Genomic DNA, 23,589 nt, shown 5'->3' on the forward strand with positions numbered 1-23,589 from the left:
TTAAAAGATTTTATTTATTTGACAGAGAGACACAGCGAGAGAGGGAACACAAGCAGGGGGAGTGGGGGAGGGAGAAGCAGGCTTCCTGCTGAGTGGGGAGCCCGATGCGGGGCTCGATCCCAGGACCCTAGGATCATGACCTGAGCCGAAGGCAGACGCTTAACTACTGAGCCACCCGGGCGCGCCTCCGTTACTTCTGATAAATACCATTTGAGTTTCAAGTTCTAATTCCCAGCCCAGACCTCCCCCTTAAACTCTCCAATGTAACTGTCAAATCTGAAATTTCATCCTCCATCCTCACAGCTCCTCCCCCAGTCTTTCTGAGCCACCATCTCTTGCTAAGGTTATCGTAGCTTCTTCACTGGTCCTTTCCCTTGCCCTTCAGGTATTTTCAGCACAGCAGCCCCAGCAGTCCTCTTATAACAAACCATATCATGATATCCTGATGCTCCCAACGGTTTCCCATCTCACTCTTGATAAAAGCCAAAGTCCTTAGTTTAGCCAAAGGGCCCTTTGCAGTTTGACTTCCCTTAACCTCCCTGATCTCATCTCCTATTGTGTTAGCCTCCAACACCTTCATTACTGTCCCGGTTACCCTGACCTCCTGGAATGCATTTCCCCCATATATCCTCATGGCTGAGCCTCTCATTTCATTCTCTGGCTACCCTATCTAAAATTTAACACCTCCACACACATTTCATGTCTTCTTTTCTTGCTTTATTTTTTTTCCTCCTTAACTCTTAACATTATCAGATATAGTATGTTTTTACTTTTTACCTTGTTTTTTGTTTGTTTTTCCACTAGTAGGCATGCCCCAAGAAAGCAGAAGTTTTTGTTTTGTTCTCAGTTGAATCCCCAGCACCTTGAAATGGAGCCTGGCTCTCATAGGTACATATAAAATATTTGTTGAATGAATGAAACTTTTGATATACTTTATTTCATCTTCATTTATTCAAATGGTTATTCAGAGTTTACTATGAGTTAGATGTTATTTTGGGCATTGGAATCCAGTTGTGAACAAGACGGGGAAACTCTAGCATAGTGTTTTTTATTCTAGTGGAGGAGAGTGTAATAAGTCAACAGATAGTAAGAAGTGCTAAGGAGAAAATAAAACAAGAATACATATTGGGTGAATGATGTGGAAGGAATATTAGTCAGGGTGGTTAGAGAAAGTCTCTGAAGAAATGACATTTTACCTAAGACCTGATTGATGAGAAGTGGAAAACCATGCAAAGAGCTGGGGAGGAATGTTCCAGGAAGAGGGAACAGCATGTCCAAAGTCCCTGCAGCAAGAGTGAACTTGCTGTTTGAAGAACAGGAAAAAGGACGGTATGGTTGGAGCCCAGTGAATAGGGAGAAGTGGTATCAGAGGAGGCAAAAGAGAGAGAGAGAGAGAGACAGATGTTTCTTGCCTGAGATGACATAGCTCACCAGCGGAATTTACTTATTTATACTAAATTATATACATATTATAATATATGTAATAACATATATTATATATCATAAATATTATATTTATACTATATTATAAACACAATATTTATATTATATTTATACCATAGTATAAATATTATATATTATATATTATAAATATTATATTTATACTATATTATAAATATTATAAATATTGTGCATCAGCTCTGTGTCAGGCCTCATGCCTGACTCATCTATTACAATACAATAGATGATTGATGTTTGTGCGGTGTTTTATAGTTTATGAAGCACCTTTAGCATACATTACAACATTTAATCCTTAGGTTGGTTCTCCTATGAAGGATTCTTTCTTATGTGACAATAAAGAAAATTGGGAGAGGTGAAGGTTTTATCAGGATCACACAGCTAGTCAGTGTCAGAGCCCATGGTTGAACACCAGACCTCAGACTGCAAATCCGTGTCCTTTTGCCAATACCAGATGACCAGCCTAAAAACCAATGACTATACATTATTTATTTATCTTTTTTTTTTTTTTTTAAGATTTTATTTATTTGACACAGAGAGAGACAGCGAGAGCAGGAACACGAGCAGGGGGAGTGGGAGAGGGAGAAGCAGGCTTCCCGCCAAGCAGGGAGCCCGATGTGGGACTCGATCCCAGGACCCTGGGATCATGACCTGAGCCGAAGGCAGACGCTTAACGACTGAGCCACCCAGGCGCCCATTATTATTTATTTATCTTAAAGAAAGTTTCTAGTTGCCCAGATTTCCATAGCATGAGTTATTCAGCTGGAAATCCAAAGTTATAGAGGACATTTTTGTCAAAGTCCCAGAATTCAAACATATGTATTTGACACAATGGAACAAAAAACAGTCCTCCTCCACTCACTCCCAATCTGATTAGATGCTCAAAACAATTTAGATTATTCTCCAGTGAATGCTATCATGAGATTTTCTACTTCTCAGCTCTGTGAACACATCTCTAGTTGTTAGAAGTAACCGTAAATTAGGTTTTACTAATAGGATGTGTACAAGCATTATTTGACTCAGAATCTGAGATTGGTCCAAAACAGCAGGGTTTGCTCTTGAGGAAAACTGTGACAAAGCTATGTTGGCGGGGGAGAGGGGGCAGGGATGATGATCACACACACACACACGCACATCTTTGTTGCAGTCCTAGTCCACTGCTCAAGATGGGTCATTTTATAGTGTCTTCAGGGCTGCAGGGAAGCACTGTCTTCAGGACATGCCAGGTTTTAAATCAGTGACTTTCCAAGGACAGGTTGAGGGTGTAGGGGAATTTGCTGATCACTGGATTGGGATTTCCAGAGGGTTTTGAGGAGGGGAAGGAGGAGAATTAGATTCAAGTAGAGCTTTCCAACTTTTTCCATGTCACAGCCCACTTAAAAAATGAGCATATCTACATGGCAAGTTAGATTAAACAGATAAGGCAGTTTCTCATCACCCCAGTGGTGGTCCAGGGACTCCCAACTATTCCAGGCCCTACTGAGCCACACTTGGGGCAGGAGGGCTGGATGTTCAGAGCCCTGTGAGGTGCAATGGATGGCCATGATGTTTTACACCCCAACAGTGTCTGAGGTGAGCAGGATTGGGATTAACCCCAATAATCTCAGACATAAACAAGCGGTCAGTTAAAGTCATGAGATACTCAGCTTGATGTCATCTGCTCCATTCTGCAATCATGACCTATGCAATATTAGGTAAATTATTTAAAATTTGTAAGTCTGCTTCATCTGTAAAATGAGTAAATGATACCTGCTTTAAATGAAGATTAACCAAAATAATTTCCATAAACTACTTACCACATTGCCTGGCACAAAGTAAATGGTAGTTGTTACCAGTTTATTCTGAAAGCTGTATTTTTCTGATAATTTCACAAGCTGATATTAGGTTCTAGTCTCCATCTTGGTGAAGCTAAACCCCACTTCTCTAGATGTAGAGTTTTAGATCCCATAATTTCTAGAACCAGTTTCAATTAATTGTGCATTTGCTTATGGATCAGAGTGACTTAGTTTAGTTTAATGTATCCAAGGAAATAAGAGTGGCTTTAAAAAAAAAAAGATTTTATTTATTTGACAGAGAGAGAGAGCACAAGCAGGGGGAGCTGTAGGCAGAGGGAGAGGGAGAAGCAGGTTCCTTGCTGAGAAAGGAGCCTGACGTGGGACTCAAGCCCAGGGTCCTGGGATCCTGAGCCAAAGGCAAATGCTTAACCAACTGAGCCACCCAAGCACCCCTAGAGTGGCTTAAAATGATCCAATGAAGCTCTGTCATCTTCACTGAAGGATTGCCAAGAAATCGGTATAGATCTTGAACTGGTATAATAACTTGAATCACATTGAATCAACAGGCTTTATTTTGGGCCTACTACATTATATGTCAGTATCTTTGTCCATTTGGGCTACTGTAACAAAATACCATAGACCAAATGGCTTAAACAACAATTTATTTCATACAGTTCTGGAGGCTGGAAGGTCCAAGATCAAAGTACTGGCAGATCTGGTATCTGGTCTCTGGTGGAAGCTGTCCTCCTGGTTTATAGACAGCCATCTTCTCTCTCTGTCCTCACATGGCAGAAGGCCTGAGAGAGTTCTCTAGGGTCTCTTTCATAAGGGCACTCATCTCATTTGTAAGGGCTCTACCCTTATCACCTAATCAGTTCCCAAAGGCCCCACTTCCTAATAGTATCACATTGGGGGTTAGGATTTCAACATCTTAATTTTTGGAGGAAAAAAAGCTGTCTATTATAGCCAGGCACTGTACTATACTCCCTGACCGACAATACTTAATGGCTTCCTGTTGCTCATAGGAGAAAGTTAAAAAGTTAAAATGTCCTACTGTGGTATAAGAGGCCCATTATAAAGTCTTTCTCTTTCCCGCTCCACTCCCTTCTTCTTTTTTTGAAAAGATTTATTTATTTATTTGAGAGAGAGCGAGAGGGAGCATGAGCACAGGAGGGGGGAGGGGCAGAGGAGGAGTAGAGGGGCCAGAGAGGGAGGGACAGAGGATGACAGACAGAGGGGGAGGGATAGACGGGAAGCAGACTCCCCACTGAGATCATGACCTGAGTTGAAGGCAGACGCTTAACTGACTGAGCCACTCAGGTGCCCCTTCCACTCCCTCCTTCTGATACTCTCCCAAGCACCTTGTGCTCGGCTATACTGAAAGGACTTTTCCGCAGTGTGGTTTGTTTCCTGGCTGGGGCATCCTTTCATAGCTCTTTGCCTTTGCGTGTACTGTTCCCATTGCCTTTAATGCCCTTCCACTATCTTGTCTTGTCCATTTGATGTACTTTGTTGATTTTGCTTTGTATTCTTTGGCTGTAATGCATCATAGCCATGAATGCAACTGTATACTGAATCCTGAGTCCTTGAGTCAATCATCGAACCTGGGTGATCATGGGACCCCTGACATACCTACTAAATGAAATTCTCCTTAACTTCTCCTCTTCCTCTAGGAAGAAGTAAACAATTCCTTTCTCCATGCTTCTATAACACTTTCTACCACCTTTTCCTTATTTAAAAAAATTTTTTTTTTTTTAAAGATTTTATTTATTTATTTGAGAGAGAGAGAATGAAAGACAGAGAGCATGAGAGGGAGGAGGGTCAGAGGGAGAAGCAGACTCCCCGCTGAGCAGGGAGTCCGATGCGGGACTCGATCTCGGGACTCCAGGATCATGACCTGAGCCGAAGGCAGTCGCTTAACCAACTGAGCCACCCAGGCGCCCCTATTTAAAAAATTTTTAAATTATCATTTAATGCATATAAAATATTACATATAACTTATAAAGAGTAATAATATAATGAGTACTGATGAATTCATCATCCAATCTGAACTAGAACATTATTACCCCACCTATTCTTTTTTTTTTTTTTTAAGATTTATTTACTTATTTGAGAGAGAGAGCAAGAGTGTGTGTGCTTGAGCATGAGCAGGGGGTGGGGGGCCCTGAGATCATGACCTGAGCCAAAACCGAGAGTTGGACGCTTAACCAACTGTACCACCCAGGTGCCCCATATCACCCCACCTATTCTTTTTTTTTTCTCTAAGATTTATTTATTTATTTATTTGAGAGAGAGAGTGAGAGAGTGAGGGGGGTGGGGCAGAGGGAGAGAATCTTCAAGCTGAATCCCTGCCAAGTGCAGAGCCTGATGAGAGCTTGATCTCATGACCCATGAGATCATGACCTGAGCTGAAACGGAGTCAGACACCTAACCAACTGAGCCACCCAGGTGCCTCCCCCATCCCCCGCTTTTTTTCAAAAGATTTGTTTATTTTAGTGTGCATGAGTGGGGAGAAGTGTAGAGGCAGAGGGAGAGAATCCTCAAGCATACTCTCCACTGAGTGTGGAGCCCAATGTGGGGCTCCATCCCAGGACCCTGAGATCATGACCTGAGCTGAAATCAAGAGTCGGATGCTCAACGAACTGAGCCCACCCCAGGCGTGCCCCTCACCCCACCTATTCTTAACCATTATTCTGAATTTTGTGTTTTTAATTTCCTTGCTTTAAAAACTTATGTATATCGGGGTGCCTGGGTGGCTCAGTCATTAGGCATCTGCCTTCAGCTCAGGTCATGATCCCGGGGTCCTGGGATCGAGCCCCGCATTGGGCTCCCTGCTCCGCGGGAAGCCTGCTTCTCCCTCTCTCACTCCCCCTGCTTGTGTTCCCTCTCTTGCTAAATAAATAAAATCTTTAAAAAAAATTATGTATATGCTTAAACAACATATTAATTTTGCTTGCATTTGAGCCTCATAAATATGGTATCATACTGTTTGTATTTTTTCTGTGACTTCCCTTTTTCACTCGACATTTTTTAAAAAAAATTTGAGAGAGAGAGAGAGAGAGAACATGAGCAGTGGGGAAGGGGAGCGGGAGAGGGAGAAGCAGACTTGAGCAGGGTGCCTGAGGTGGGACTCGATCCCAGGGGAGATCACAACCCAAGCTAAAGCCACCCAGGCAACCCTCAGCATTAAGTGTCTAATATCCATGTTGTTGCAATTAACTATAGTTCATTCATTTTTTTTTAAGTAGGCTCCATGCCCAATGTAGGGCTTGAACTCACAACCCTGAGATCAAGAGTTATTTGCTCCACCTACTGAGCCAACCCAGCACCCCTAGTTCATTCATTTTTCACTGTGGGATAATATTCTGTTATGTGAATATACCATAATTGATTTATCTGTTCTAGTGTTGAGGGACATTTGAGATGTTCCAGTTTTTGCTATTATGAACAGGGTTACTATTAACATTCTTTTTTTTATTAAGATTTTTAGTTTTTTTTTTTTTTTAAAGATTTTATTTATTTATTTGACAGAGAGAGACACAGTGAGAGAAGGAACACAAGCAGGGGGAGTGGGAGAGGGAGAAGCAGGCTTCCCGCTGAGCAGGGAGCCTGATGTGGGACTCGATCCCAGGACCCTGGGATCATGACCTGAGCCGAAGGCAGACGCTTAACGACTGAGCCACCCAGGCGCCCCAGATTTTTAGTTTTTTAAAGTAACCTCTGCACCCAGTGTGGGGCTCAAACTCACAACCCTGAGATCAAGAGTCGCATGCTCTACTGACCGAGCCAGCCAGGTATTGCAACATTCTTATACTTAACTCCTGGTGCACTTGGACAGAAGTTTCTTAGGATATACACCTAGGAATTGAGTCCCAGTCGGTAGGGTATGTGAATGTTGTACTTTACAAGCTAATGCCAAATTGTTTTCTCAGGTGGTTGTATCAATTTATATTCTCATCAGCAAAGTATAAGAGTTTCTATTGATTTTCATTCTCTCCAGCACTTGGTATTGTTAGACTTCTTTATCTTTTGCCAATCTAGCAGGTGTAAATGGTATTAGATGTGTGGTAGGCCTTTTCATTCTATTCTTTATCTCTCTTTCCTTTTTTTTTTTTTTTTTAAAGATTTTATTTATTTATTTGAGAGAGAGAGAATGAGAGACAGAGAGCATGAGAGGGAGGAGGGTCAGAGGGAGAAGCAGACCCCCCGCCGAGCAGGGAGCCCGATGCGGGACTCGATCCCGGGACTCCAGGATCATGACCTGAGCCGAAGGCAGTCGCTTAACCAACTGAGCCACCCAGGCGCCCCTCTCTTTCCTTTTTTAATTCATCAAACATTTATTAAGCATCCTCCATGAACTAGATATTTTGTTAGGTACTAGAGAATTTAATGTCTCTCTTTTTTTTCTGATTTACTTTTTTATTGAGGTGTAACTTACATAGACTAAAGTATACAAGTACAAATCTTGAATAAATTTTTATATATAAATACAGCCATATAATCACTACCTATATTAAGATATAGAACATTTCAAGTCCCAGAATGCTCACTGTGCTGCTTCTCAGCCAAAAGGAATCATCCTGAATACTATTGCTACAGATTAGTTTTGTCTAATCTTGAACATTGTATAAGTGAGTTGCTAATTTCCAAATATTTGGGGCTTTTCTAGATTTCTTATTGTTAATTTCTAATTTAATCCATTGTGATCAAAGAACATATTCTGTAAGACTTCACTCTTTTGAAATCTTGGGATTTGTTTTATAGCCCAGCATATGGTCTATTTGGTGAACATTCCATTTGTATTTGAAAAGAATGTGTGTTTTGCAGTTGTTGGGTATAGTGTCATATAAATATTCAATTATGTCAATGTGGTTGGTAGTGTATTCAGATCTTCTAGATTCTTACTGATTTTTCTTTAGTTCTATCGATTACTGAGGTGGGGGTGTGTGTGTTCAAATCTCCAACTATGACTGGATCTGTCTACTTCAATTTTTGGTTCTGTTGTTTTTTTGCTTCATCTGTTTTATTTCTGAATATATAATAGGAAAGTCATGTTTTTCAGTTAGACACTTTTTTTTTTTAAGATTGTATTTATTTATTTGACAGAGAGAGAGATAGTGAGAGAGGGAACACAAGCAGGGGGAGTGGGAGAGGGAGAAGCAGGCTTCCCGCGGAGCAGTGAGCCCGATGTGGGGCTCGATCCCAGGACCCTGGGATCATGACCTGAGTGGAAGGCAGACGCTTAACGACTGAGTCACCCAGGCACCCCATCAGTTAGACACTTTTATCAGTGTGAAGTGCCCCTCCTTATCTCTAGTAATACTTATTATCTAAGATCTACTTTATCTGATATTAATTTAGCTGAGCTAGTTCTTTTTTGTTTGTATTTACATAGTACATATTTTTACATCCCATTGTTTTGTGTTCTTTTAACCTTGATGACATTATATTTAAAATACATCTCTGTAAATAGCATATAATGGAATTTTAAAAGTCCAGTCTGATGGTCTTTTTCTTTTACTTATAAGAGTGTTTGGAAAAAAAAAAGAGTGTTTGGCCCCTTTCCATTTAATTTAATTACTGATATAGTGAGTTTATTTTTACCATTTTGCTGTTTTCTGTTCACTCCATCTGTTCTTTTTTCCTTTATTCTCTTGGGTTTTTTTTTTTTTGGCCTTCTCTTGGATTGAACAATATTTTTTATCATTCTGTTTTTTATACTTTATTTTTTATTGTTATTTAACTATTCAGATATTTGATCATTATTTGATTATTCTTTTAGTGGTTGCTCTAGAGATTATAATATGCATCCTTAACTCATCACAGTCTACACTAAATTATTATTTTCCATACCTCCTGAATAATTAGCACTTTAAAATTGTTTAACTCTTAATACTTTCTGCTTCCTGTGTTATTGTTGTCATATATTTTATTTCAATGTATTGTTTTAAATCCCAAAAGACATTATTTTTGCTGTTTTAAATTGTCAGTATTCATTTATATTTACCAATTTAGTCACTCTTTTGGGTATTCTTCATTCTGTTTTTTTTTTTTTTTTTAAGATTTTATTTATTTATTTGACAGAGACACAGCGAGAGAAGGGAATACAAGCAGGGAGAGTGGGAAAGGAGAAGCAGGCTTCCCACTGAGCAGGGAATCCCATGCGGGGCTCGATCCCAGGACCCTGGGATCATGACCTGAGGCAAACGCTTAAAGACTGAGCCACCCAGGCGCCCCTCTTCATTCTGTTTTGCAGTCCCATGTCTCCATCTAGCTCATTTTCCTTCACTTAAGATTCCATTTAGTATTTCTTGTAGTGCTGGTCTGCCCCTGATGAATTCTCTCAGCTTTTGGTTGTCAGAAAATGTTCTGCTTTGCCTTCATTAAAGTTTTTTTAAAAATGCTGGTGGATCGAGCCCCGCATCGGGCTCCCTGCTCCGCGGGAAGCCTCCTTCTCCCTCTCCCACTCCCCCTGCTTGTGTTCCTGCTCTCGCTGTGTCTCTCTCTGTCAAATAAATAAATAAAATCTTAAAAAAAAAAAAAATGCTGGTGGGGCACTAGGGTGGCTCATTCAGTTAAGCATCTGTCTTCTGCTCAGGTCATGATCCCAGGGTCTGGGAATCCAGCCCCGCGTCAGAGCTCCCTGCTCAGAGGGGAGTCTGCTTGTCCCTCTCCCTCTGCTCCTCCCTATCTACCCCCTCCCCCGCTTGTGCGCACGCGCTCTCTCTCTCTCTCTCAAATAAAGAAAATTGTTAAAAAAATAAAATGCTGGTAAGATACACGTAGCATAAAATTTACCAATTTAACCATTTTTAAGTTCAGTGGCATTCAGTAATTCACATTATTGTGCAACCACCACTACCATCCATCTCCAGAACTTTTTCATCATCCTAAACTGAAACTTTGTACCCATTTAATGGTAACTCTCCATTCCCCACTCCCCTTAGCCCTTGGTAACCACTATTCTACTTTCTGTCTTTATGAATTTGATTATTCTAGGTACTTAATATAAGTGGAATCATATCATATTCGTCCTTCTGTGTTTGGCTTATTGAACTTAGCATATGTTTTTTAAGGTTCATCCATGGTGTATTATGTATCAGAATTTCCTTCTTTTTTTTTTTTTTAAAGATTTTATTTATTTGAGACAGAGAGAATGAGAGACAGAGAGCATGAGAGGGAGGAGGGTCAGAGGGAGAAGCAGACTCCCTGCCGAACAGGGAGCCCGATGCGGGACTCGATCCTGGGACTCCAGGATCATGACCTGAGCCAAAGGCAGTCGCTCAACCAACTGAGCCACCCAGGCGCCCCAGAATTTCCTTCCTTCTTAATGCTGAATAAAATTCCATTGTCTGTATATATATATACAAACATATATACACACACACACATATACATATACGTACATACACATATATATACCACATTTTGTATACCCATTCATTCATCATTCAGTGGATACTGGGTTGCTTCCACCTTTTGGCTTTTGTGAATAATGCTGTTATGAACATTGGTGTTCAAATATCTGTTTGAATCCTTGCTGTCACTCCTTTTGGATATATACCTAGAAGTGGAATTGCTGAATCATATGTAAATTCTGTGTTCAGCTCTTTGAGGAATTGTCGTTTTTTGTTTTTTTTTTTTAAGATTTTATTTATTTATTTGACAGAGAGAGAGCACAAGTAGGCAGAGTGGCAGCAGAGGGAGAAGCAGTCTTCCCGCTGAGCAGGGACCCTGACTCGGGACTTGATTCCAGGACCCCGGGATCATGACCTGAGCCGAAGGCAGCTGCTTAACCGACTGAGCCACTCAGGCGCCCCATACTGTTTTATATTTTATAGCAGCTATACCATTTTACATGCCCACCAGCAACACATGAAGGTTCCAGTTTTTCCACATCTTTGCCAACACTTGTTATTTTCCATTTCCTTTTTTCAGGTTCCTCACCATTTCTTTTTTTTTAAGATTTATTTATTTGTTTGAGAGAGAGAGAGAGCACGCGTGCAAGTGTGCCCATGTGCGTGCACGAGAGTGGGGGTAGGGAGAGGGAGAGAGAGAGGGGCAGACTCCCCACTGAGTGCAGGCCCAATGCAGGCTCAATCCCATAACCCTGAGATCATGATCTGAGCTGAAATCAAGAGTTGGATGCTTAACCAACTGAACCACCCAGGTGCCCCCCTCACCATTCTTTACATACTTTGCTTTCTGGCAGAACAGGATGCTTCAGGCTCATCTCATACTTTACCTGCTCCAGCCATATAATGGAACAGAATCAGTCATTTTCCCAAAGAGTCTGGATCATTTTAGTGGAGAACAGTATTTAGAAGCCATAGACTAGGCACTAGGTATGCTCATTGTCACTGGGGTGGTGCTGCTCTCTGGCCCTCTCCCAGTAGACACAGCTATGGCATCCCATTCTGGATCACCTTTTCTTACCCTGTTCAGACTCTCACACCCCTAAATGGGCTACCCCTCCATGGAGAAAGCTTCCATACTCCATTCAGGCTCTCACTCCTTAAGCTGGGCTGGCCCCCTATGTGGACAAGCTCCTTACACTGCACAGGCTCTGATACTCTTGCTAGGTGGCTGCTCTGCAGGATGTTCTTTTTATCCCACTCGGGTTCTACTCCCCACTCTTGGCAACTCTTCTATGTGAATATTTACCCCTTGGGGCTCCATTATGCTCTGGGCCACTGTAGCTCTTCCCATCCCAGGTACAAACGCCTTTCTTTTTTGCACCACCTTATTGCTTTAGAACTTAATTGTTCAGGAAAGGAGGGGGAAAGAAGTGGAGGGAATGGAAGAGGGCGAAGGGGAAAGGAATTATTATTCTAGTTGAACCTCAGTTTTTTATGACTCTGGCTATTGATTGATCTTTCATTCTGATAGTTTTTGTTTTTTTTAAATTTTGGTCCTTTTGATATCACCCTATAAATCTTTGGAAGCTTATTTGCTTTCTGGCACAAATAAGATAGTCTAGGCTCATCTTGTACTTTCCATGTACCAGACCTTGATTCAGCCATTCCTCTAAGGAGCCCTGTGTTGTTTGTTCGTTTTTAGTGGGGGATGATATTAGACATTACAAAGTGGATGATTGAAAACCCTTTGTTAATGGGGACACATAGCTTCTAGTCCATTTTGGTGGATAGCATTTAAAGATACACATTAAAATAATTAGTTCATATTGGTATTTTCCTTTCAGGTTTAACATTAGGGTGTTTTCATTTCATTTCCTTGATTTCAAAATTATACACATAAATGTCTTTCTTTGAAAATCTTGATTCCTGGGATGCCTGGGTGGCTCAGTTGGTTAAGTGTCTGCTTTCGGCTCAGATCATGATCCCAGTGTCCTGGGATCGAGTCCCTTACGCTCCTTACTCAGCGGGGAGCCTGCTTCTCCCTCTGCCTGCCGCTCCCCCTGCTTGTGCTATTTCTCTCTCTCTCTCTGACAAATAAATAAATAAAATCTTTAAAAAAAAAGAAAATTTTGATTCCTAATATCATTAACATAATTATTTCTTTGCTTTAACCTAAAATATAAAACAAAGTCTAAAATGTTAAATCTGAAATTACTACAAATAATATAAGTGCTGAGTAAAGTTTAAAATTTCTTTATATATCTTTTTGTTCTTGGATTGTGTCCCACTTAGGATGTGCAGTCAAAATACTGTTTTCTAAAGTCCTTGAAGTAAATCTTTTCCTTATGTGGTTACCAATTTGATACTCACTTTAGTTAGCTAATTTCTATTTATTTTTCAACTTAAGGAATTTTTAAAAATTAGGGTTTTGTTTTTGGATTTTTTTTTTTTTTTGGCTAGGTGAAACATATACACAATCCAGAGGTCAAAATTGCCTTTCACCCATTCCTGCCTCCTTCCAACTCCTTTGTCCTTTATTCTGTAAAAGTAATCATTTTTATTTGCTTATTTATCCTTTCATTTCTTTTTTCAAATACAAGCAAATATATATATATCCTAATTCCTTCCTACTGTTTCTTATATATAAATATACTATATACATTATATCTTTTTTTTAAAAAAGCTTTATTAAGGCCTAATTTACATACCATAAAATCTATGCATTTAAAGTGTACACTTCAGTGATTATTAGTCTATTTACAGGGTTGTATGCCCATACCCACAGTGTATTTAGAACATTGTCATCACCCCAGAAAGAAACCTTATGCACTTTTGCATCATTCCCATTCCCATTCCCAGGTCTAGGTAACCACTAATCTATTTGTGTCCCTTTTGATTTGTATTTGGTCTTTGGGAGACCCCTATACATATCTCTAGAGATCTTCCTTAGTTCTAAAAAAAATGTAAACCTGTTTTACTCTTTAAGTACATTTTTTTAAAAGATCTATTTATTTATTTGTCAGAGAGAGAAAGAGAGAGAGAGAGAGCACAAGCAGGGAGAACAGCAGGCAGAGGGAGAAGCAGGCTCCCTGCTGAGCAAGGAGCCCGATATGGGACTCGATCCCAGGACCCTGGGATCATGACCCGAGCCGAAGGCAGACACTTAACCAACTGAGCCACCCAGGCATCCCAATTTTTATTGAAGTATGATATACATATAGAAAAGTGCACAAGTGATAAATATATGAGTTGGTTAATTTTCATACTGTGAATGCTCTGGTGTAACCAGAACCAAGATCAAGAATCAGAACATTACCAGCACCAAAATAGTCTTTCTTGTGCCACCTTCCCATGACTACCACCACCACCTACCCTGGGATAGTGACTATCCTGACTTCTAACATCATAGATTAAATTTGCCTGTTTTTGAACTTTATGTAAATGGAACCATATAGTATGTTTGTGTGTGTGTGTGTGTGCTTTTTCTTTCCTAATATTTGTGAGATTAATCAAAATTATTGCATGTAGTTGTAGTTTGTTCACTCTTATTACTACATAGTATTCTATTGTATAATATTACACAAATAAGTTACCCATTGTACCACAGATGGATATTTGATTTGTTTCTAGCCTTTGGCTATTATATAAACTGTTGCTATCAATATTCTTTTATGTGTCTTTTTTTTTTTTTAAGATTTTATTTATTTGCCAGAGAGAGAGAGCACAAGCAGGGGGAGTGGCAGGCAGAGGGAGAAGCAGGCTCCCTGCTGAGTGGAGAGCCAGATATGGGACTCGATCCCAGGACCCCAGGATCACGACCTGAGCTGAAGGCAGATGCTTAACCGACTGAGCCACCCAGGTGTCCCTCTTGTATGTGTCTTTTGATGAAGTTTAGTACTCATTTCAGATGCATATTCACCTAGGAGTGGAATCACTGGCTCATATGGTATGCATGTGTTCAGCTTCAGTAGAAACTACCGAACAATTTCTCAAAGTAGCTCTACCAATTACACAGCAGTTGTTTTACATCCTCACCTACACTTGATATTTTCTGTCTTTTTCATTTAGCATTGGTTGTGGGTATGTAATGGAATTGCCTGTGGTTGAGTATTGCATACATAATAACTAACGCAGCTGGCTACCCTTTCATAGGTTTATTTGCCATTTGGTATCCTCTTTTGTGCAGTGCATGTTTAATTCTTTTGTCTATTTTTCTACTGGATTATCTGCCTTCTTCTTCCAAGCAAAAACACACTGGATACAAATCCTTTGTGGATATATGTATATATATGTATATACTAAAATATCCTTTCCCAGTCTTTTTTTTTTTTTTTTAAGATTTTATTTATTTGTCAGAGAGAGAGAGAGCACAAGTAGGGGGAATGGGAGAGGGAAAAGCATGCTCCCTGCTGAACAAGGAGCCCGATGTAGGACTCGATCCCAGGACCCTGGGATCATGACTCGAGCTGAAGGCAGCCTCTCAACCAACTGAGCCACCCAGGTGTCCCCCTTCCCAGTCTTCTGGTTGGCTTTTCACTCATCTATTACATATTCTGATGAGCAGAAGTTCTTAATTTTAATATAGTCCACTTATTTTTTTTATGGCTAGTACTTTTTTTATTGTGGTAAAATACACATAACATAAAATTTACTATCTTAACCATTTTTTTTTTAAAGATTTTTTTTTTTATTTATTCATTTGAGAGAGAATGAGATAGAGAGAGCATGAGAGGGGGAAGGGTCAGAGGGAGAAGCAAACTCCCCGCCGAGCAGGGAGCCCGATGCGGGACTTGATCCCGGGACTCCAGGATCATGACCTGAGCCAAAGGCAGTCGCTCAACCAACTGAGCCACCCAGGTGCCCCTATCTTAACCATTTTTAAGTGTCCAGCTCAGTGATATTGAGTACATTCATACTGTTGTGCAACCATCTCCAGAACTTTCTTCATCTTGTAAAATTGGAACTCTGTACTCATTAAACAATAACTCCCCATTTCCCCCCCTTCCTCCAACCCCTGGCAACCACCATTATACTTTCTGTCTCTATACTGGCTTATTTTATTTATTTATTTATTTATTTAAAGATTTCATTCATTCATTTGTCAGAGAGGGAGAGAGAGAGAGAACGTGTACAAGCAGGGGGAGCGGCAGGCAGAGGGAGAAGCAGGCTCCTCGGTGAGCAAGGAGCCTGATGCAGGACACGATCTCAGGACCCTGGGATCATGACCTGAGTTGAAGGTTGACACTTAACCGACTGAGCCACCCAGGTGTCCCTGACTTATTTCATTTAGCAGTGTCCTTGGATCATCCATGTTGTAGCATATTGCAGAATTTCCTTCCTTTTTAAGGCTGAGTAATATTCCACTGTGTGTATATACCACATTATGTTTATCCATCGTCAGTGAATGCTTGGGTTCCTTCCATGTTTTAGCTGTTGTGAGTAATGCTGCTATGAACATGGGTTTACAAATATTTCTTTGAGATTCTGCTTTCAGTTCTTTTGAGTGTATATCCAAAGGTGGAATTGCTGGGTCATGTGGTAATTCTATTTTTAGTTTTTTGAGAAACCTCCAAAATGTTTTCTGAAATGGCTATACCATTTTATATTTTTACCAACAATGCACAAGTTTTCTCCACATCCTTGCCAATACTTGTTATTTCTTGTCTTTTTGATAATAGCTTTTCTAACAGGTGTGAGGTGATATCTCATTGTGGTTTTTTTTTTTTTTAGATATTTATTTATTTATTTGAGAGCGAGAGAGAGAGCATCAGCAGGGGGGAGGGGTAGAGGGAGAAGCATACTCCATGCTGAGCAGGGAGCCCAACACAGGGCTCAATCCCAGGAACCTGGGATCATGACCTGAGCCGAAGGCAGACATTTAACCGACTGAGCCACCTACCCACCCTCAGTGTGGTTTTGATTTGCATTTCCCTGATGATTAGTGATTTTGAGTATCTTTTTGTCAACCTGTTGGCTATCTGTATGTCTTCTTTGGAAAAAATGTCTATTCAGATATTCTTATTTTTATTTATTTTTTAAAAACTTTATTTGAGAGAGAGAGAGACAGAGATAGAGCACAAGCAGGGAGGAGAGGCTCGAGCCTAATGCGGGGCTCAATCCCAGGACCCTGAGACCATGACCCGAGCTGAAGGCAGACGCCCAAAAGACTAAGCCACCCAGGTGCCCCGGATATTCTCATTTTTAAATAGGATTATTTGCTTTTTTCTTTAAGAGAGGAAGAGAGAGGGGTGAGGGTCAGAGGAAGAGGGAGAGAGAATCTTAAGCAGGCTCCATGCCCAATGTGGAGCCTGATGTGGGGCTCCATCTCACAACCCTGACATCTTACGGGAGCCGAAATCAAGAATTGGATGCTTAACCGACTGAGCCACCCAGGTGCCCCAGCTTTTATTTATTTATTTTTTATTGAGTTCTTATATACTTTGGATATTATGAGTCTATGCTTTCAGTTCTTTTGGGTATATACCAAGGAGTGGAATTGCTGGATTATCTGGTAATTTTGTGTTTCTTTTGGAGGGATTACCAAGCTGTTTTCCACAGTGGCTACACCATTTTACATTCCCACCAGCAATGTAATACAGTTCCAATTTCTCTACATCTGGGCAACACTTGTTATTTTCCACTTTTTATTTATTTATTTTAAAAGATTTTATTTATTTATTTGAGAGAAGAGGGAGAGTGAGAGGGAGAAGCAGACTCCCCACTGAGCAGGGAACCTGGTGCGGGGCTTAGTCCCAGGACCCTGAAATCATGACCTGAGCCGAAACCAAGAGTCAGACACTTAACCAGCTGAGCCACCCAGCCGCTCCTGAGTTTTGTTTTGTTTTTTAATATAATTTATTATAGCAACTGTTATGGTTAATTTTCTATGTCAACTTCACTGGGCTATGGGGTATCCAGGTATTTGGTCAAACATTATTCTGGCTATTCTTATGTTTTTTATTTTTTATTTGAGATTAACATTTATGGCAGTAGACTGAGTAAAGCAGATTGCTCTCCCTAATGTGGTTTGACTTAATCCAATCAGTTGAAGGTCTGGATAGAACAAAAAGGCTGACTGTTCTTCTGTAAGAGAGAATTCTTACAACTGGACTGCCTTCAAACTGGGACATTGGCTTTTACCCTGCCTTCAGACTTGAAACATTGACTCTCCCTGGATCTCAAGTCTGCTGTCCTTTGGATGAGAACTACACCATTGGCTCTCCTCATTCTCAGGCCTTTGGTCTTGAAATGGAACTAAGGCCATCAGCTTTCCTAGGTCTCTAGGTTGCTGATTCACCCTTAGGATCCTGGGTTCTTAATTTTGTGGACCAATTCCTTAAAATCTCTCTCTCTCTCTTTCATCTCCTATTGGTTCTATGTCTGGAGAATCTTGTCTAATACAGGAACTCCGAGTACTGGTCCCTTCAACCCTCCAGGACTTACTGTTATTTGCTTTTTTATTCGTTTAGTGATTGGCTGGATTATTTTAATGAAGTCTATTTTCCAGTCCCCCACATAGTATTAAGCCTCTAATGTTGTTCCTCAGGGTGACATAGCTTTTGATATGTCCACAGTAACCCTAGGATGACAGTGATTTTGGTAGGACTCTATTCATCTCTTTTCTTGATCCTACCCAGGTGTTAAACTTTTCTAATTGCCAGCTGATTGCTGTATGTTTTCAGCAGTGCCCTGGGGCATAAATTGCTCTGTAAATATATCCAATCAAATTTGGGTCCTTTGAAATAATCGTTCCTGAGGTCAGCGTTTATTTATTCTGACTCCAGTAGTACTCTTCCCAGCTGTATTATTCCCTAGCTTTTTCCTTTAGACTAGCTGGCCTTTAATTTATCCTGCATCTTGATTCTTCTCCCAATTAACTTTTACTACAGCCACTGCTTTTCTTGTGAACACCCTTAGGCTTGAACTTCTCCAAGCTTTGTTGTAAATGAAGTCAGTTACTTTGGGAAGAGATTAGGAGCTACCTGTTCTCTCCTCCTCCCTCCCTCTACCCTTCCTGCTTTTCCCTGGGAGCAAAATCTAAGCTAGGGCTCTGGAGCTGCAGAAAATGGGACCAATGACAAGCTTCTCTCTGAGTGATCCTCCTACTCTAGGATCTGAGGACTTGGTTTTGGGACCTGAGGACCTGTTAGCCTGTCTATCCCTCTGTGGAACTGTTACTGAAAAACCCAAGTTCTGCTGCCTGTAGCTCAAAAAGCCAATACTCAAGAAATGAGGGTTTTTTTTTTCCCTTTTCAAGTTTTTATTTAAATTCTAGTTAGTTAACATATAGTGTAATACTGGTTTCAGGAGTAGAATTTAGTGATTCATCACTTACATATAACACCCAGGGCTCATCATAATTGCCCTCCTTCATACCCATCACCCATTTAGCCCATCCCCCACTCACTTCCCTCCATCAACTTTCAGATGGTTCTCTCTCATTAAGAGTCTCTTGCGGGGCGCCTGGGTGGCTCAGTTGGTTAAGCGACTGCCTTTTGCTCAGGTCATGATCCTGGAGTCCCGGGATCGAGTCCCACATCGGGCTCCCTGCTCAGCAGGGGGTCTGCTGCTCCCTCTGACCCTCTTCCCTCTCATGCTGTCTCTCATTCTCTCTCTCAAATAAATAAATAAAATTTAAAAAAAAAAAGAGTCTCTTACGGTTTTCTTCCCTCTCCCTTTTTCCCCCTTCCTCTATGTTCACCTGTTTTGTTTCTTAAATTCCACATATGAGTGAAAGCATACGGTATTTGTCTTCATCTGACTGACTTATTTCACTTAGCATAATATGCTTTAGCTCTATCCACATCATTGCAAATGGCAAGATTCCATTCTTTTTGATGGCTGAGTAATATTGTAATATCTATCTATCTGTCTATCTATCTATCTATCTATCTATCTAATCTTTCATCAGTTGATGGATATTTGGGCTCTCTCCATAGTTTGGCTGTTGTTGATAATGCTGCTGTAAACACTGGGGTGCACGTACCCCTTCGAATCTGTATTTTTCTATCCCTTGGGTAAATACCTAGTAGTGCAATTGCTGGATCGCAGGATAGTTCTATTTTTAACTTTTTAAGGACTCCATACTGGTTTCCAGAGGGGCTGCACCAGTTTGCATTCCCACCAGTTTGCATCCTTGCCAACGTTGGTTGTTTCCTGTGTTGTTAATATTAGCCATTCTGATAGGTGTGAGGTGGTATCTCATTGTGGTTTTGATTTGTATTTCCCGGATGATGAGTGATGTTGAACACCTTTTCATGTTTCTGTTAGCCATCTAGATGTTTACTTTGGAAAAATGTCTATTCATGTCTTCTGCCCATTCTTAACTGGATTATTTGGTTTTTGGGTGTTGAATTTGATAAGTTCTTTGTAGATTTTGGATACTAGCCCTTAATTGGATATGTCATTTGCAAATATCTTCTCCCATTCTGTAGGCTGCCTTTTAGTTTTGTTGATTGTTTTCTTTGCTGTGCAGAAGCTTTTTATCTTGAAGTCCCAATAGTTCATTTTTAAAATTAAAAAAAATTTTTTTCCTAATAGTTTGTTTTTTCTCTTTTTTCTTTTCTTTTTATTTATTTGAGAGAAAGAGAGTGAGAGACTGGAGGAGGAGAGGGAAAGGGACAAGCAGACTCCATGCGGGGCATGGAGCCTGACACGGAGCTTGATACCATGACACTGAGATCAGGACCTGAGCAGAAACCAAGAGTCTGACACTCAACCAACTGAGCCACCCAGGCGCTCCAATCAACAGTTCATTTTTGCTTTTGTTTTCCTTGCCTTTGGCAATGTGTCTAGAAGAAGTTGCTTTGGCTGAGGTCAAAGACGTTGCTGCCTATGTTCTCTAGGATTTTGATGGTTTCCTGTTCCACATTTAGGTCTTTCATCCATTTTGAGTTTATTTTTGTGTATGGTATAAGAAAGTGGTCCAGTTTCATTCTTCTGCATGTGGCTGTCCAGTTTGCTCAACATTTGTTGAAGAGACTCTTTTTTTTCCATTGGATGTTCTTTCCTGCTTTGTTGAAGATTAGTTTACCATATAGTTGTGGGTCCATTTCTGGCCTTTCTGTTCTGTTCCATTGATCTATGTGTTTGTTTTTGTGCCAGTACCATACTGTCTTGATGACTACAGCTTTGTAATAGAGCTTGAAGTCTGGAATTATGATACCTACAGCTTTTCTTTTTTTTTTTTTAAGATTTTATTTATTTGACAGAGAGAGACACAGCAAGAGAGGGAACACAAGCAGGGGGAGTGGGAGAGGGAGAAGTAGGCTTCCCGCAGAGCAGGGAGCCAGACGCAGGGCTCGATCCCAGGACCCTGGGATCATGACTTGAGCTGAAAGCAGACGCCCAGTGACTAAGCCACCCAGGCGCCCCCAGCTTTGCTTTTCATTTTCAGGATTGCTTTGGCTATTCGGGGTCTTTTGTGATTCCATACAAATTTTGGGATTGTTTGTTCTAGTTCTATGAAAAATGTTGGTGGTATTTTGATAGGGATTGCATTATAAATGTGTAGATTGCTTTGGGTAGTATAGACATTTTAACAATGTTTGTTCTTCTAATCCATGAGCATGGAATGTTTTTCCATTTCTTTGTGTCCTCTTCAATTTCTTTCTTTCTTTTTTTTTTTTTTAAAGACTTTATCTACCCATTTGAGAGAGAGAGAGAGAGCACATGAGAGGGGGGGAGGGTCAGAGGGAGAAGCAGACTCCCCGCCAAGCAGGGAGCCCGATGCGGGACTCGATCCCGGGACTCCAGGATCATGACCCGAGCCGAAGGCAGTCGCCTAACCAACTGAGCCACCCAGGCGCCCCCTCTTCAATTTCTTTCATACGTGTTCTATAGTTTTCAGAATATGATAGATCTTTGACCTCTTTGGTTAGGTTTATTCCTAGGTATCTTATTATTTTTGGTGCATTTGTAAATGGGATCGATTCCTTGAGAAGAGATGCGTTTTGATTGGAAAGGAATATGTTTTATTCAGGAGGCCGGCCACCTGGGATGAAGGTGGACTCTTATCCAAAAACCAAATCAAATTTCTGCCTGGCCCAAAGATTTTTATTTATTTATTTATTTATTATTATTTTTTAAAGATTTTATTTATTTATTTGACAGAGAGACACAGCAAGAGAGGGAACACAAGCAGGGGGAGAGGGAGAAGCAGGCTTCCCGCAGAGCAGGGAGCCCGATGTAGGGCTCGATCCCAGGACCCTGGGCTCATGACCTGAGCCGAAGGCAGATGCTTAACGACTGAGCCACCCAGGCACCCCTGGCCCAAAGATTTTTAAAGGATCTTTAGGGCATTTAATCAGTAAAAGGGGAGCATGGTAGTATGTAACACTTATTGATTGCTTGCAGACTCAGTGGTGCTAGCTACAGAAGTTATTGTGGTGCTAGAAGTTGTGCAAGCAGGTTTGTTTCTGAATCTTTCTAGGAAACAATGCATGATCTATAGATATAAAAAGAAATGCTTAATCAATCACACAGGGTTAAAAGGTGCTTGCTAAAACTTAAAGACTACTAAATTGGCCAGAGGGGCCCGAGGCAGTGGCTTCAGAACTATTGTGTTTCTTGAGCTCAGGCAAGGATGATCAGGGCCCTAGTATTCTCAGCATGCCCTACTTAACTTAGAGCCTCCACTCCCTGATCAGGGGCTGTGTGAGGGGATTCTCAGCTTTTCAAGTAGTGTTTGCCTGGGACTTAGCCTCAGCAACAGGTAACTGGAGACAGAATGAGAAACACCGATATCCTGCTCTTCCTTGGAAGGAAACCTCTGACTATGAGCTGGGGGGTAAGTGTGCCCTGTATTCTTGGCTATAGCAGTCTGGAGAGGAATCTGTACCTCACTGAGCTGGGAGGTGGAGGGGAGGGAGCAGTCTTGGTTCAGATATTGCAGAGTCTCACTTTTCTCACTGAATTTTTAATAGTTTGTGTTTTTTTCTGTGTTTTGTTCTGTTTTTAGCAGATATTTATTTACTGTTTGTTCTTAGGACTATTTTCAGAGGCTTGAAAATTTTTTTTTTTTTTTTGAGATTTATGTATTTGCAAGAGACAAAGTGCGTGCGTGCATGTGCCAGTGAATGGGGGAGGGGCAAAGGGAGAGGGAGACAAGAAGACTCCGTGCTGAGTGCCCAGCCTGACTCGGGGCTCTATCCCAGGACCCTGAGATCATGACCTGAACCGAAATCAAGAGTCAGATGCTCAACTGACTGAGCCACCCAGGAGCCCCAAAATGGTTTTTAAAATAATTTTCACCAGTTTCACTGAGGGCACAGGTCAGTTATGCTGTCATGCTATAAATGGATTCTCTAAGTAGGTAAATTTTATGGTATGTTAATTACATCTCAATGAAGTTATTTATTTTTAATCTTATTTAAATTCAATTAACATATAGTGTATCATTAGTTTCAGATGTAGAGTTCAGTTATTCATCAGTTGCTTGTAACACTCAGTGCTTATCACATCACATGCCCTCCTTAATGGCCATCACCCAGTTACCCCAAACCCCCACCCACCTCCCCTCCAGCAACCCTCTGTTTGTTTCCTAAGTTAAGAGTCTCTTATGGTTTGTTTCCCTCTCTGATTTTGTCTTATTTTATTTTTCCCTCCTTCCCCTATGATCCTCTGTTTTGTTTCTTAAATTCCACATGAGTGAAACCATATGGTAATTGTCTTTCTCTGATTGACTTATTTCCCTTAGTGTAATACTCTTCAGTTCCACCCATGTCATTGCAAATGATAAGATTTCATCCTTTTTGATGGCTGAATAATATTCCATTATATATATATTCCATTTTATATATCTATCTATCACATCTTCTTTATCCATTCATCTGTCAATGGACATCTGGGCTTTTTCCATAGTTTGGCTATTGTGGACATTGCTGCTACAAACATTGGGGTGCAGGTGCCCCTTTGGATCACTACATTTGTATCCTTTGGGTAAATACCTACGAGTACAGTTGCTGGGTTGTAGGGTATCAATGAAGTTATTTTAAAAA

The 23,589-nt window shown here is 40.7% G+C and overlaps 1 protein-coding gene across 1 annotated transcript in view; it reads left to right on the top strand.

The window, feature by feature from the left end:
- The window catches only part of UIMC1 (ubiquitin interaction motif containing 1), a 178,138-nt gene that overhangs the window by 346 nt on the left and 154,203 nt on the right, over positions 1 to 23,589 (top strand). The gene's annotated exons all lie outside the window — the stretch shown is intronic.

This window comes from Neomonachus schauinslandi, chromosome 7, assembly GCF_002201575.2.
Source record: "Neomonachus schauinslandi chromosome 7, ASM220157v2, whole genome shotgun sequence".
Lineage (NCBI taxonomy): Eukaryota > Metazoa > Chordata > Mammalia > Carnivora > Phocidae > Neomonachus > Neomonachus schauinslandi.